Here is a 12,823-nt window from a genome sequence, read left to right on the forward strand (position 1 = left end):
TAAAATTATTTTAATTTTAAGTAATAGCTGTGTAACAATAGAAATCATCTCTTCTTAACTTCGTAAATGAAAATATAGAACAGTTGCTTTTAGCTTTTTTAGATAATTTTGGTTTTTTTGAGAAGGAAGTGTTTCCCAGAAATAAAATTATCATTTTCCTTCCTCCTCTTCAATTCCCCCTGCCCCCCACCTCCTTGCATAATTGTGATTCTCCTGCTGTAAATCTTGGGTGATTATCTAACTTAGAAGTGACTCATATACCATTTATTAGGAACCATGTATTTTTTAAAATTTATTTTTATTGGAGTATAGTTGATTTACAATGTTGTATTAGTTTCAGGCGTACAGCAAAGTGAATCAGTTATACATACACATATATCCACTCTTTTTTAGATTCTATTCCCATATAGGTCACTACAGAGTATCGAGTAGACTTCCCTGTGCTATACTGCAGGTTCTTATTAGTTATCTATTTTATATATAGTAGTGTGTGTATGTCAATCCCAATCTCCCAATTTATCCCTCCTCCCCTTACCCCCTTGGTAACTATAAGTTTGTTTTCTACACCTGTGACTCTTTCTATTTTGTAAATAGGTTCATTTGTACCATTTTTTTAGATTCCACATATAAGCCATATCATATGATATTTGTCTTTCTCTGTCTGACTTAACTTCGCTCAGTATGACTGTCTCTAGGTCCATCCATGTTGCTGCAAATGGCATTATTTCATTATTTTTTATGGCTAAGTATATAGCCATATATATTCCATTGTATATATATACCCCATCTTGTTTATCCATTCTTCCATCGATGGACATTTAGGTTGCTTCCATGTCCTGGCTATTGTAAATAGTGCTGCAATGAACATCGGGGTACATGTATTTTTTTAGAATTATGGTTTTCTCCAGATATATGCCCAGGAGTAAGATTGCTGGATCATGTGGTAGCTCTGTTTTTAGTTCTTTAAGGAACCTCCATACTGTTCTCCATGATGGCTGTACCAATTTACATTCCCACCAACAGTGTAGGAGGGTTCTCTTTTCTCCACACCCTCTCCAGCATTTATTGTTTGTAGATTTTTTGATGATGGCCATTCTAACCGATGTGAGGTGGTACCTCATTGTAGTAATTATCTACTACAGTGCCACATTTAACTTAGAAGTGGCTCATATACCCATTCATTAGGAACCATGTATTTTTAATGATATACCAAAATTCGAAAGCAAGTTAGGTACCTGAGAACTGTCATAAAAGTTCTTTACTAGATCAATTTCCATTAAATAAAAAAGCCTATAATTTATGTTACAGAGTTAAAATATTTTCTCTGGCAAATGATAGACCAAGAGCAATGATGCTGTCAATTATTAATGAAAGGATGGGAATCAGCCCTTGGTCTCTTCAAGTTGTGCGTGTGTGTATGCATGCATGCACATGTGTGTGTTCACATGTGTGTGTGATTTTTGTTCGGTCTTTCAGTACCCTTCATTATTCTTTTACATTAGCTAGTGCTAAACTTATTTTAGAAAATGTCAGTGACCTTTAAAACTGGGAAGACTGTGGAGTATTATTTTTTGAAGGGGGTTCAGTAATTTGGGTCAAAAAAATGCTTTTTACTTGATTTTATGGGGGCATCTCCAAATCATTTTATCTTTATTTTATATATGATCAACCATTTGGCAGATCCTTAATTTTGTTTTGGATATCTTAAACATGATAAACAGATAAATTTAAAAAAAAACTGATTAACAATTAAATATGATCCAAATACTAATACAGACAGGATTACATTTCACTTCAGGAATAAGAGGAGTGGCAATGGTATAACTTTGCAGTAGTAAAAACATATTTTCTGACTTTACTCTTAAGTTTTAGTCATCTCTTTCATGCATTTCTGGGGAAAACTGGAAAAATAAATTGCCTTAAAATGACTTAGGAAGAATGGCCTTGGAAATTGTGTCAACACAGTTGTGTGTTGTGTGATATCCATGTGTGATGACCATAATACAACTGGATGTATCATTATAATGTTTCTAAGCATATGAAACAGTAAAAAGAAAAAAAATCTGTACAAGGGGAAACAAACTTTTTTGAAAATAAAGTGAAAATATGTCTTAAGGGCCAAATAAATTTAAAATCCAATCAAATGATATATCTAAGTCAGCTGTGAGTGGGGAGATACTGTAAAACTTGAATTTCAGGTGTTGGAACTTGCCTCTTTTGGGTTATAAAGTCAGAGACATGGAAAGTATAAAGTGTTCAGAGCTCCTCTGAGGGTAAGTGTCAACAGTGCAGTCAGCCTCTTAGCTTGAATTTCTGGTCATTTTGAGAGCTGTAGAACACTGGGAAGTCAACTCCAAGGTTACATTGTAGGGACTGAAATAATTATTTCCTTGGGAGTAATCATTTGTCAAACGCTTAGAAAGTTTTATCATGAAGTAAAAGAGGTATTTATCTCATTGTATTAATATTTATATAAAAAAGGATTTGTAAAAAATTGTACCTACAATATTTAATATTTGGATTATTATTAAAAAAATAGATTAGCCTGTGACTTTAATTCTAACTTAATTATTCAAAATTTTAATTTTAATAATTAATTTAGAACCATGATTTTTTTTATGACTAATAATTTATTTATTGGAATATAATTTCTCTACAATGGTGTGTTAGCTTCTGCATTATAACAAAGTGAATCAGCTGTACATATACACACATCCCCATATCTCTTCCCTCTTGTGTCTCCCTCCCACCCTCCCCATCCCACCCATATAGGTGGTCACAAAGCACTGAGCTGATCTCTGTGTGCTATGCAGCTGCTTCCCACTAGCTAGCTATTTTACATTTGAGAACCATGATTTTAAATTGAGTCTTAGTAAGCTTGTAAACATTATCAGAGTGCTTAATATATAAATGTTTTATTTCTTCACATTATAATTTAAATATATTTGATTTTAACAGTAATTTAAGTGCTCACTAAGGTCTATCTGTAACACTATTAAAGTATTCAAAATATTAAATATATAAAGTTTCAAATGTTTGAAGATGTTTAAATCTTTGGTGAATATAAACATTATCCAGAGCACCATTAAAGGTAATATGTTTTTTAGATTTCTAAATAGGAAATTAAGATTCGTTTAGTTGTTTAAGAATTTAAGAAAGACTTAGGTTTGGAGCTTATAATTTTGTAAATTGAATTTTATTATAGAAACTAAATAGAGGGAATACCCTGGCAGTCCAGTGGTTAGGATTCCACGCTTCTACTTCAGGGGTCCCGGGTTCAATCCCTAGTCGGAACTAAGATCCCGCATTCCATGCAGTGCAGCCAAAAAAAAAAAAAAAAAAGACGAAACTAAAATAGAGCACTGAATAGCCTTTTCTGTACTCAAAAACTATTCTTGAGAACACCAAAAACATGTATTTAGCTGAGAACGTTCCTGGTATTTTCAACAATTGGCATTCAGTTTTGTTGACTAATGAATTCATCCAGAAGTCTTTGGAACTAATGTTGGATATCGCCAATCATTATCATTAATCAAGAACTTCACGTATGGGTCACAGTAGAAAAGAATCCCAATGTGTCCAGGTGTTGGGGAGACAGAAGTTTCTGGTAACTCAAACTGTTTAGAGACTATAACCTGAAAGTAATGACTACTTAGAGTTCAAATCTCTACTGTGTTTTCAGATAAAAAGAAAAAAAAAAAAAAGCCTAAAGCTTTTGTCGTGAAAGAAACATTATATGCTAATTGGTATGTGATTTTACATTGGGGAAAAAAAGGAAAGTATCTAGAAACGATTTATTTGTATTTTATATTTTGCCATTAAAATATTTTATTGTGAAATATATGTACAAAAGAGTATATTAATGTAAGAATGTAACAAAAGGAATAGTAGTAAAATGTATATATATACCTAAAAGTAATAGATCTTTGATGTTCTGCTGTTACAACAAAATTTGTATGGTTGTGAATTTCTCTGTCTTATTTGAAATTTATTGTGCTTCTTAGAACTGAGTTTTGGTGTCTTTTAGCAATTCTTGGAAAATGCCAGCCATTATTTGTTTGAAGCGTCCCTCTGCCCCTTTATTTCTACAATCATCTCTTTCTGGAACTCCAAGTTATATATGTTAGACCTTCACACACTATCTTTCATGTCTTTTAACTTAGCTTGTTTTCCATATCTTTGTCAGGACTTCCTATTGGATTGTTTCTTAAGAATTATCTTGTTGAGGTCTATCCTGATGGGGCTTTTTCTGTAAACCTAACATTGTTGGAAATGCCTCAGAGTAACTATGTACTTTCCTTTACTCATAGAACTACCTGTTAGATCTGTGGGAAAGAACTACAAGACAGAGCTGCCAAGTAAACTATGAAAAACGTAACAGTGAAACTTTTTTTTATCGTAGGTATTGGTGTATCCCAATGATCTGTACTGTTCTAGGGTGTGATGGCTTAGGAGTGAATATGATTTGAACCTTATACATTTTTAGAGGATGTCAAATTCAGAACCAGGCAGATCCATCTCCTGACCCTAAACATGGTCCTAAAGTAAATCGCTTGAGGAAATTGGATCCCGAAAGTTACAGGTGGGGAATTTTGAAGTGTGTCAATATTCCATTGGCGATCAAAGAAACCTAACTGAAAGAATTGTGGGCTGACTCACATGACAGCTTCTTTTTGAAAGGGCTATTTTATCTTGAAGGTTGTGAGTTTGGAGGAACTAAGGTGATTGGCAGTGGAAAGAATCAGAACATGTGAAATTCCTTAAAAATTTATTGACTTAAATAATTTTGTCTATGTTACACATAATTTAAAAAAAAACAACCCTTTACACTTTGTGTGGAAAGTCAGCATATATTTTTGGCTCGAAGTTTCTCTAATGTTTTCTGTGGAAGGAATAATACCATTTATCAGTTAAAAAAAAGAGAATTATTAGTTCATTAATTTTCTCTTCAGCTGTGTCTAATCCATTATAAATTCATCCACTGGATTTTCCATTTCAATTATTATGTATATTCTTCCTGGAACTTCTTTCTGGTTCTTTGATAAATCTGTATTAAAAAATAGAGTTCTGTACTCATATTTTCCAACCTTTCTTTTTTTATTGAGGTATAATTGACATATAACATTGTATTATTTCCAGGTGTACAACATAATGATTCAATATTTTTATATACTGTGAAGTGATCATCACAATAAGTCTTGATAACATTTGTTAACATACATAGTTACAAATATTTTTTCTTCTAATGAGTACTTTTAAGATCTACCCTCTTAGCAACTTTCAGATATGCACTATAGCATTATTAACTATAGTCACCATCCTGCACATTACATCCCCATGACTTAATTATTTTGTAACTGGAAATTTGTACCTTTTGGCCCCTTTCACCCATTTCTCCCATCCTGTCTCCTACCACTGGCAACCACCAATCTGTTCCCTGTATCTATGGGTTCCTTTTGTTGTTTTCGTTGCTGTTGTTTAATTCCACATATAGTTGAGATCATACAGCATTTGTCTTTCTCTTTCAGACTTATTTCACTTAGTATAATGCCTTCAAGGTATATATATGTATATCTCACATCCATTCATCCATCATCAGACACTTAGATTGTTTCCATATCTTGGCTATTGAAAAAATGCACCTGTAAATGGAATTACTGGATCATATGGTAGTTCTATTTTTAATTTCTTGAGGAACCTTCATACTGTTTTCCATAGTGGCTGCACCAATTTACATTCCCACCAACAGTACATAAATGTTCCCTTTTGTTTTTTTACTTCTTTGCCGACACTTGTTATTTCTTGTCTTTTCGATGGTAGCCATTCTAACAAGTGTGAGGTGATATCTCATTGTGATTTTGATTTACATTTCCCTGATGACTAGTGATGTTGAGCATTTTTTCATGTACCTGTTTCCCATCTATATGTCTTCTTTGGTAAAATGTCTCTTCAGATATTTTGCCCATTTTTTAAAAATTGGATTTTTTGTGCATTTGTTTGTTTTTGCTATTGCAGTGTATTGAGTTCTTTATATGTTTTGGGGTATTAACCCCGTATCAGATATATGATTTTGCAAATATTTTTTCCAACTCAGGAGATTGCCTTTTCATTTTATTATTTCCTTTGCTGTGTAGAAGCTTTTTAGACTGATGTAGTCCTACTTGTTTATTTTTGCTTTTGTTGTCTTTGGTTTTGGAGTCAGATTCAAAAACTCATTGCCGAGACTAATGTCAAGGATCCTACATTCAAGTCTTCAATCCATAATTTTTGTGCATGGTATAAGATAGTAGTCTACTTTCATAATTTTGCATGTGGCTGTCCAGTTTTCCCAGCACCTTTTATTGAAGAGACTATCCCTTCCTCATTGTATATCTTTGCCTCCTTTGTCATAAATTAATTGGCCACAGATGTGTGGGTTTGTTTTATTTGGGGAATCTCTTTTCTGTTTCATTGATCTATATGTCTGATTTTTATGCTAATACCATACTGTTTTGATTACTGTAGCTTTGTAATGTAGTTTGAAATTACGGCACATGATGCTACCAGCTTTGTTCTTCTTTCTCAAGATTCCTTTGGCTATTGGGATATTTTGTGGTTCCATACAAACTTTAGGATTGTTCACTATATTTCTATGAAAGATGCTATTGGAATTTTGGTAGGGATTGCATTGAATCTGTGGATTGCTTTGGGTGATGTGGACATTTTAACACAATTAATTCTTCCAGTCCATGAGCACAGACTACATTTTTAGTTATTTGTGTCTTCTTTAGTTTACTTCATCAGTGTAAGTTTTCAGTGTGCAGGCCTGTTACCTCCTTGGTTAAATTTATTCCTAGGTATTTTATTCTTTTTGGTGAAATTGTAAATGGGATTGTTTCCTTAATTTCTCTTTCTGGTAGTTTGTTGTTAGTGTCTAGAAATGCAACAGATTTTTGTGTATTAATTTTTGTATCCTTCAATTTGAATGAATTCATTTATCAGTACTAACAGTTTTTTGGTGAAACTTTTTTGTTTTTTGAAATACAGTTCATTTACACTGTTGTGTTAGTTTCTGATATACAGCAAAGCTATTCATTTAAATATATATTCTTTTTCATATTCTTTTCCATTTAGGTTACTACAAGATATTGAATGTAGTTCCCTTTGCTATACAGTAGGACCTTATTGTTTATCTATTTTATATATAGTAGTTTGTATCTACTAATCCCAAACTCTGAATTTATCCCCCCGTCCTTTCCCCTTTGGTAACCACAAGTTTGTTTTCTATGTCTTCGAGTCTGTTTCTGTTTTGTAATTAAGTTGATTTGTGTCATATTTTAGATTCCACATATAAGTAATATCATATGATATTTGGCTTTGTCTGATTTATTTCACTCAGTATGATCATCTCTAGGTCCATGCATGTTGCTGCAAATGGCACTATTTTATTCTTTTTTTAATGGCTGAATAATACATAAACACACACACACACACACACACACACACCCCACATCTTCTTTATCCATTCATCTGTCGATGGACACTTCACTTAGGTTGTTTCCATGTCTTGGCTATTGTCAATAGTGCTGCTATGAACATAGGGGTGCATGTATCTTTTCAAATTAGAGTTTTCTCCAGATACATGCACAGGAGTAGAATTGCTGGATCATATGGTAGCTCTATTTTCAGTTTTTTGAGGAACATCCATACTGTTTTCCATAGTGGCTGCAAGTGAAACTATTTTAAAATACATGTTTAATAGCAATACTTGAATGTTGTTCTGTTTACTACTGTCAGTTACTATAACAGAACTTCATTAAGAATATTTCATTTTCATGCTTGGTTATTCTTAGTGACAAAGCATGCCCTCATGGTCTTAGGATGGATATTGGATATATCAGTTTCATTATAAAAATCTAAACATATGGTATGACTGTTAGGTGTTTCCTTGAAAACTGTCACGTTTTGCTACTATCAGTGGCTTCTTGATGTGTTAATGTATTACATTCCCTCTTCAGCATTGAAGAAATAGATGATATATCTGTAAGATATAGCTGCAATGAAAAAAAAAGTAATCCTTTTGATCTGTGTAGAATGATCAACAAAGTTCTTTTCTGGCAATAGATAGACAAACAGATATTCTTCCCAATATCTATCAGTGTTAAGGGAAATAAAACAACATTTATAGATGATTGCCTGATGAATACCCATTAAATGCTCTAGACCATTAAGTGTGCTAATATCTGTCCCAGGATTAGACTGAACCAACATTCACATACCTGAATGGTGTGTTATTAGCTTCCTGTAAAATCACTCACACTTTCCTCTCTTCTGAATTATGCTTTGGAGTGGTGCCATTAGCCAATATCAAAAGATGCTATAAGAAAGAGACCTGTAGAAAAATTTCAAGTCTACTGTAAAGATGTTGTTATGATCTTTGTTCGTGGGATTGCAGTACCCCTTTTATGATTTCCCTTAAGGAGAAATGGTTTGCTGCCCTCTGAACTTTAGTATCAAGAACAGTTGGGTTTCTTCTGAGCAGTTGATTTTTTTATCTTCTTATGGATCCTTGGTTTCTAAACTGATAGCTTTCTTTCAGGGGAAGCCAGAATACTGAATCATATGTTAACTTATTTGATATTATAGTTATATCTGGCTCCTTTTAAGTCCTTACTTTATTTTTCAGTACTTTTATTCTCATTTCTTCAGATTTATGTTATCTTGGTATACTTTGTTTTATTTTTTTAATTGAAGTATAGTTGATTTACAATGTTGTGCTAGTTTCCAGTGTACAGCAAAGTGATTCAGTTATTCTTTTTCAGATTCTTTTCCCTTATAGGTTATTACAAAATACTAATTATAGTTCCCTGTGCTATCTAGGCAAAGATGTACGGTGACCTTATATATAGGAAACTATAAATGCCTTTTCACTCACATATACTATCAAGTATCTATATGTATGTGTGTGTATATATATATATATATTTGTTTTCTTTTTAAAAATTTTTTTGCTGAGACTATTTAACATAAGACAGACAAACCACCTTTACTGGGAGATTTGCTTTGACCCTGGCTTTCGCATAATTTGCCTTTGGCAAAGTCTTCAGCAAGTAGCAAGATTTAAAGTACAGGGTTGAAGTTCAGGTTAAAACTATAGTAAGTTAATGATAAAGAACGTACAAGGTAGAGAATCAGAGATAGAGAATTTGGGATATCAGTTTATCCAAGTGTAGGGAACATTTAACAGAAGCACATTTACCAGAATTAGGGCATGAGGTTATAATCAGATATCAGGAAATTCTGAGGTCAGGTCTGGCTTTAGAGAAGGCGGGGCTAAGCTTGTATTTGGGGCTAAAGAGAGCTCCATTTAGGGAGAAAAGGAGACAGAGGCTGGAAATCTGAAGAGGTAAATGAGTCAGCCCAGGTGCAAGGACTGATTTTGCCACGCTGAGTGACCACGGGCAAGTGAATTAAACCATCTGAGACCTCTTTCTAGTTTGGGTAATGTAGATAATAATACCTACCTCACAGATTGCTTTAAAGACATGAAAAGTACTTAAAATAGTGTCTGCTCTCCAGTAGGCTTTCAATAAATAGTGATTGTCATCGTGTCCCAGCGCAGTGGCTGCATTCTGCAAGCTGATCCACTGTGTGCCACTGTGAATAAAATAGCACGAGGGTAGCCTTTTCTTAATTTGCAGGGAACCCAATTTGGTTGGGATATTCTCAATTGGCAGCTTCCCTGAGATGGATGTTTTCACCCTTTGGTGTTTACTGCTGCCTGCCTGCCAGTGGGCGGCAATAGATGACAAAACAAATGAATGAACAGTATCAATATTTCTTGCTTTTCTTCCCAAATCAACACATTCCAAGTGTTTCACTGATTGGGTAAGTTTAAGAACCAATGCCTGGTTTAGAACCCTGTGTCCGTGACGTAATGCTGCTTATTTTAGCAGAAGTCTCTTGGGGCCATGGGAAAGCATCTTCCTAAATTCTCAGGTTCGTTTTTTGCTAGCTGCACGAGGAGTGGTTGGACAGAAGTATATCTGAGATCCCTGTCATTCCCAGGAAGGGTGTCATTTGCTAGCTCTGGCAAGTATCTTTTCCTAGGACACTTTGCTATGCTGAAAAAAGAAATCTATAACTGTACTGAACTCCTCACTAAGTCAAAGTGTCAGAAATCTCTCAGGCTGTCATAATTCACCTTTTAAAGGTAAACAAAAGGAGATAGGACAATTATTTTCAGTTGAAAGAAGATAGATCCAATTGTATGATACAGGGATGTAAAGGTCACAAAGCAGGTATTTGCAGATCGAGTACTCTTTTTCCCCAGCCTGCTCACTCGTTCTGTTTTCTTACCACAGTTGTCCCCAAGTTCAACTCTGTCACTCCGGTGACCCGTATTGCTAACCAGTAGCAATAGACCCCAGAGGCCTCTAACTAACTCCATCCTTTCATCTTGGAGAAATGTTTCTTGATAGGTAAGAAACTAAGCATCGCCATCTGGGCTTATCTGAGATCCTAAAAGCCCTCTGAATGTGTGTTGCTGACCTCATTTTAAAGTCCCTGGTGCATCATTGGAGCACATCACAGGTACATAAATCACCCTTAGAAAGTACATTCTTCCAAACTCTGTCAGCCTATGTCTCTCAGAAAATACATTCACTTTTGGCAGCTTTTTATGAAGCCTGCTTTATGAAAATTAATAATAATAATAAAAGAGGAATTTAAAGATTTTTGTACTCTCTGTTGGGTTTTTTTTTGGAATTTTTAGCTGCCATCCAGGCAAACAAATAGCCTAGTGACTGCTTCTGTTGGTGCCTTCATGATGCATTCAAGCCTTTTGTTAAATTTGAACCGCACTGAACTTAGAAGCCCTTTGAATCTCACCTCCTCCACACAGCCTTCCTTGGCTACTCTTGTCCTGATTAAAGACAAGGAATATTAATGCTTGTGGAGGTGGTATGCAAATGTCACTTGCTGTTGCCAATTTTTATCTTCCCTAAACAGCTCCGCCACATAAAACATGCATCACAAATTAATTTGTATATATTCCTTGATTAATGGGTGCTATTTTCGTCTTCCTAATATTGTTCCTGATCTGTGCGTTTTCTAATATGTTGTTCAGTGATTCATACATGGTGATCTTATCTCCATGGCTAGACTATAAATGTTCTCAAATGAGGCCAAGGACCAGATTTTATCTGCTCCCTTAACTAATGTTTAATAAGGGTCTGCTGTTTAGATGTTTTCTAAAATGTTGGCTGGGGAAAGATGGCGGGTCTTCAGGACATGCAATTTCCTGTTGGTATAACTGACTTCCCACTCTCTGCCATGAGCATTGGGGTTTCTTGTACAAGAATATCTTTGTCTTGTTAATCACTTTACTGAGGTATGATTGACATGTAAAAAGTTGTATATATTTAATGTGTACAGGTTGATGTGTTTGGGGATAAGTATATATCTGTGAAACCATCACTGACATCAAGGCCATAGACATATCCGTTGCTAGTAAATGTTCCCTTGCATCCGTTTATTATGATTGTTTTATGTGTGTGAGTGTGTGTGTGTGAGTTTGTGTGTGGATCTTAATGTAAGATTACCCACCTGGCAAATTGTAAGTATACAGTACAGTATTGTTAGCTATAGGCACTATGCTGTACAGTAGCTATCCCTGATTTATTGATCTTGCATAACTGTAACTTTGTACCCTTTGATCATCGTCTTCCCATTTCCCCCTGTGAGTTTAACCATTTTAGATTTCATATATAAGTGAGATCATACAGTATTTGTCTTTCTATGTCTGGCTCATCTCACATAACATAATGTCCTCCAGGTTCATCCATGATGTTGCAAATGGCAGGATTTCCTTCTTTTTTAAGGCTGGATATTGTATATGTGCACCACATTTTCTATATCCATCCATCCTTCAGTGGGCGTATAGGCTGATTACATATCTTGGCTATGGTGAATACAGAGCAATGAACATGAGAGGGTAGATATCTCTTTAAGATCCTAATTTCAATTCCTTTGGATAAATACTCAAAAGTGAGATTGCTGGATGGTATGGTAGTGCCAGCTTTAATTTTTTGAGGAACCACCACACTAATTTCCACAATAGCTGTACCAATTTACATTCCTACCAACAGTGTACAAGGGTTCACTTTTCTCCACATCTTGCCCAAACTTCTTATGTTTTTATTTTTTAAAAATAGCTGTCCTCATAGGTGTGAAGTGATATCTCATTGTGGTTTTGATTTGCTTTTCTCTGATGATTATTGACATTGAGTACCCTTTCATATACCTGTTTTCCATTTGTATGTCTTCTTTGGAGAAATGTCTATTCAGATCCTCTGTCCATTTGTTAATTGGGTTATTTGTTTTGTTTTGTTTTTGTGCAGTTGAGTTGTATGATTTCTTTATATATTTTGGATGCTAACCCCTTATTGGATATATGGTTTGCACATATTTTCTCCCATTACATAGGTTGACTTTTAATTTAGTTGATTATTTCCTTTGCTATGCAATAGCTTTTTAATTTGATGTAGTCCCACACTTTTATTTTTGTTTCTGTTGCATGTACTTTTGGTGCTGTATCCAAAAAGTTATTGCCAAGACCAATGTCAAGGAGCTTTTGTAGTTCCATAGGAGTTTTAGGATTGTTTTTCTCTTTCTGTGAAAAACGCCATCGAAATTTTGATAGAAATTGCATTGAATCTGTGGAACATTTGGGCAATGTGGACATTTTAAGAATATTAATTCTTCCAATCCAGAAACACAAGATATCAAAAAAACAAAAACCCAGTTTAAAAAAATGGGCAGAAAAGCTAAATAGACATTTCTC

At 34.4% G+C, this 12,823-nt stretch overlaps 1 protein-coding gene and 1 non-coding gene across 3 annotated transcripts in view; both read left to right on the forward strand.

The window, feature by feature from the left end:
- The window catches only part of UNC5D (unc-5 netrin receptor D), a 600,815-nt gene that overhangs the window by 213,821 nt on the left and 374,171 nt on the right, over nt 1-12,823 (forward strand). The gene's annotated exons all lie outside the window — the stretch shown is intronic.
- Nucleotides 4,222-4,351, forward strand: LOC133081510 (small nucleolar RNA SNORA18). Its single transcript, XR_009698847.1, has one exon. It is a non-coding gene; the product is annotated as a small nucleolar RNA SNORA18 (small nucleolar RNA).

This window comes from Eubalaena glacialis, chromosome 20 (assembly GCF_028564815.1).
Source record: "Eubalaena glacialis isolate mEubGla1 chromosome 20, mEubGla1.1.hap2.+ XY, whole genome shotgun sequence".
Taxonomy (NCBI): Eukaryota; Metazoa; Chordata; class Mammalia; order Artiodactyla; family Balaenidae; genus Eubalaena; species Eubalaena glacialis.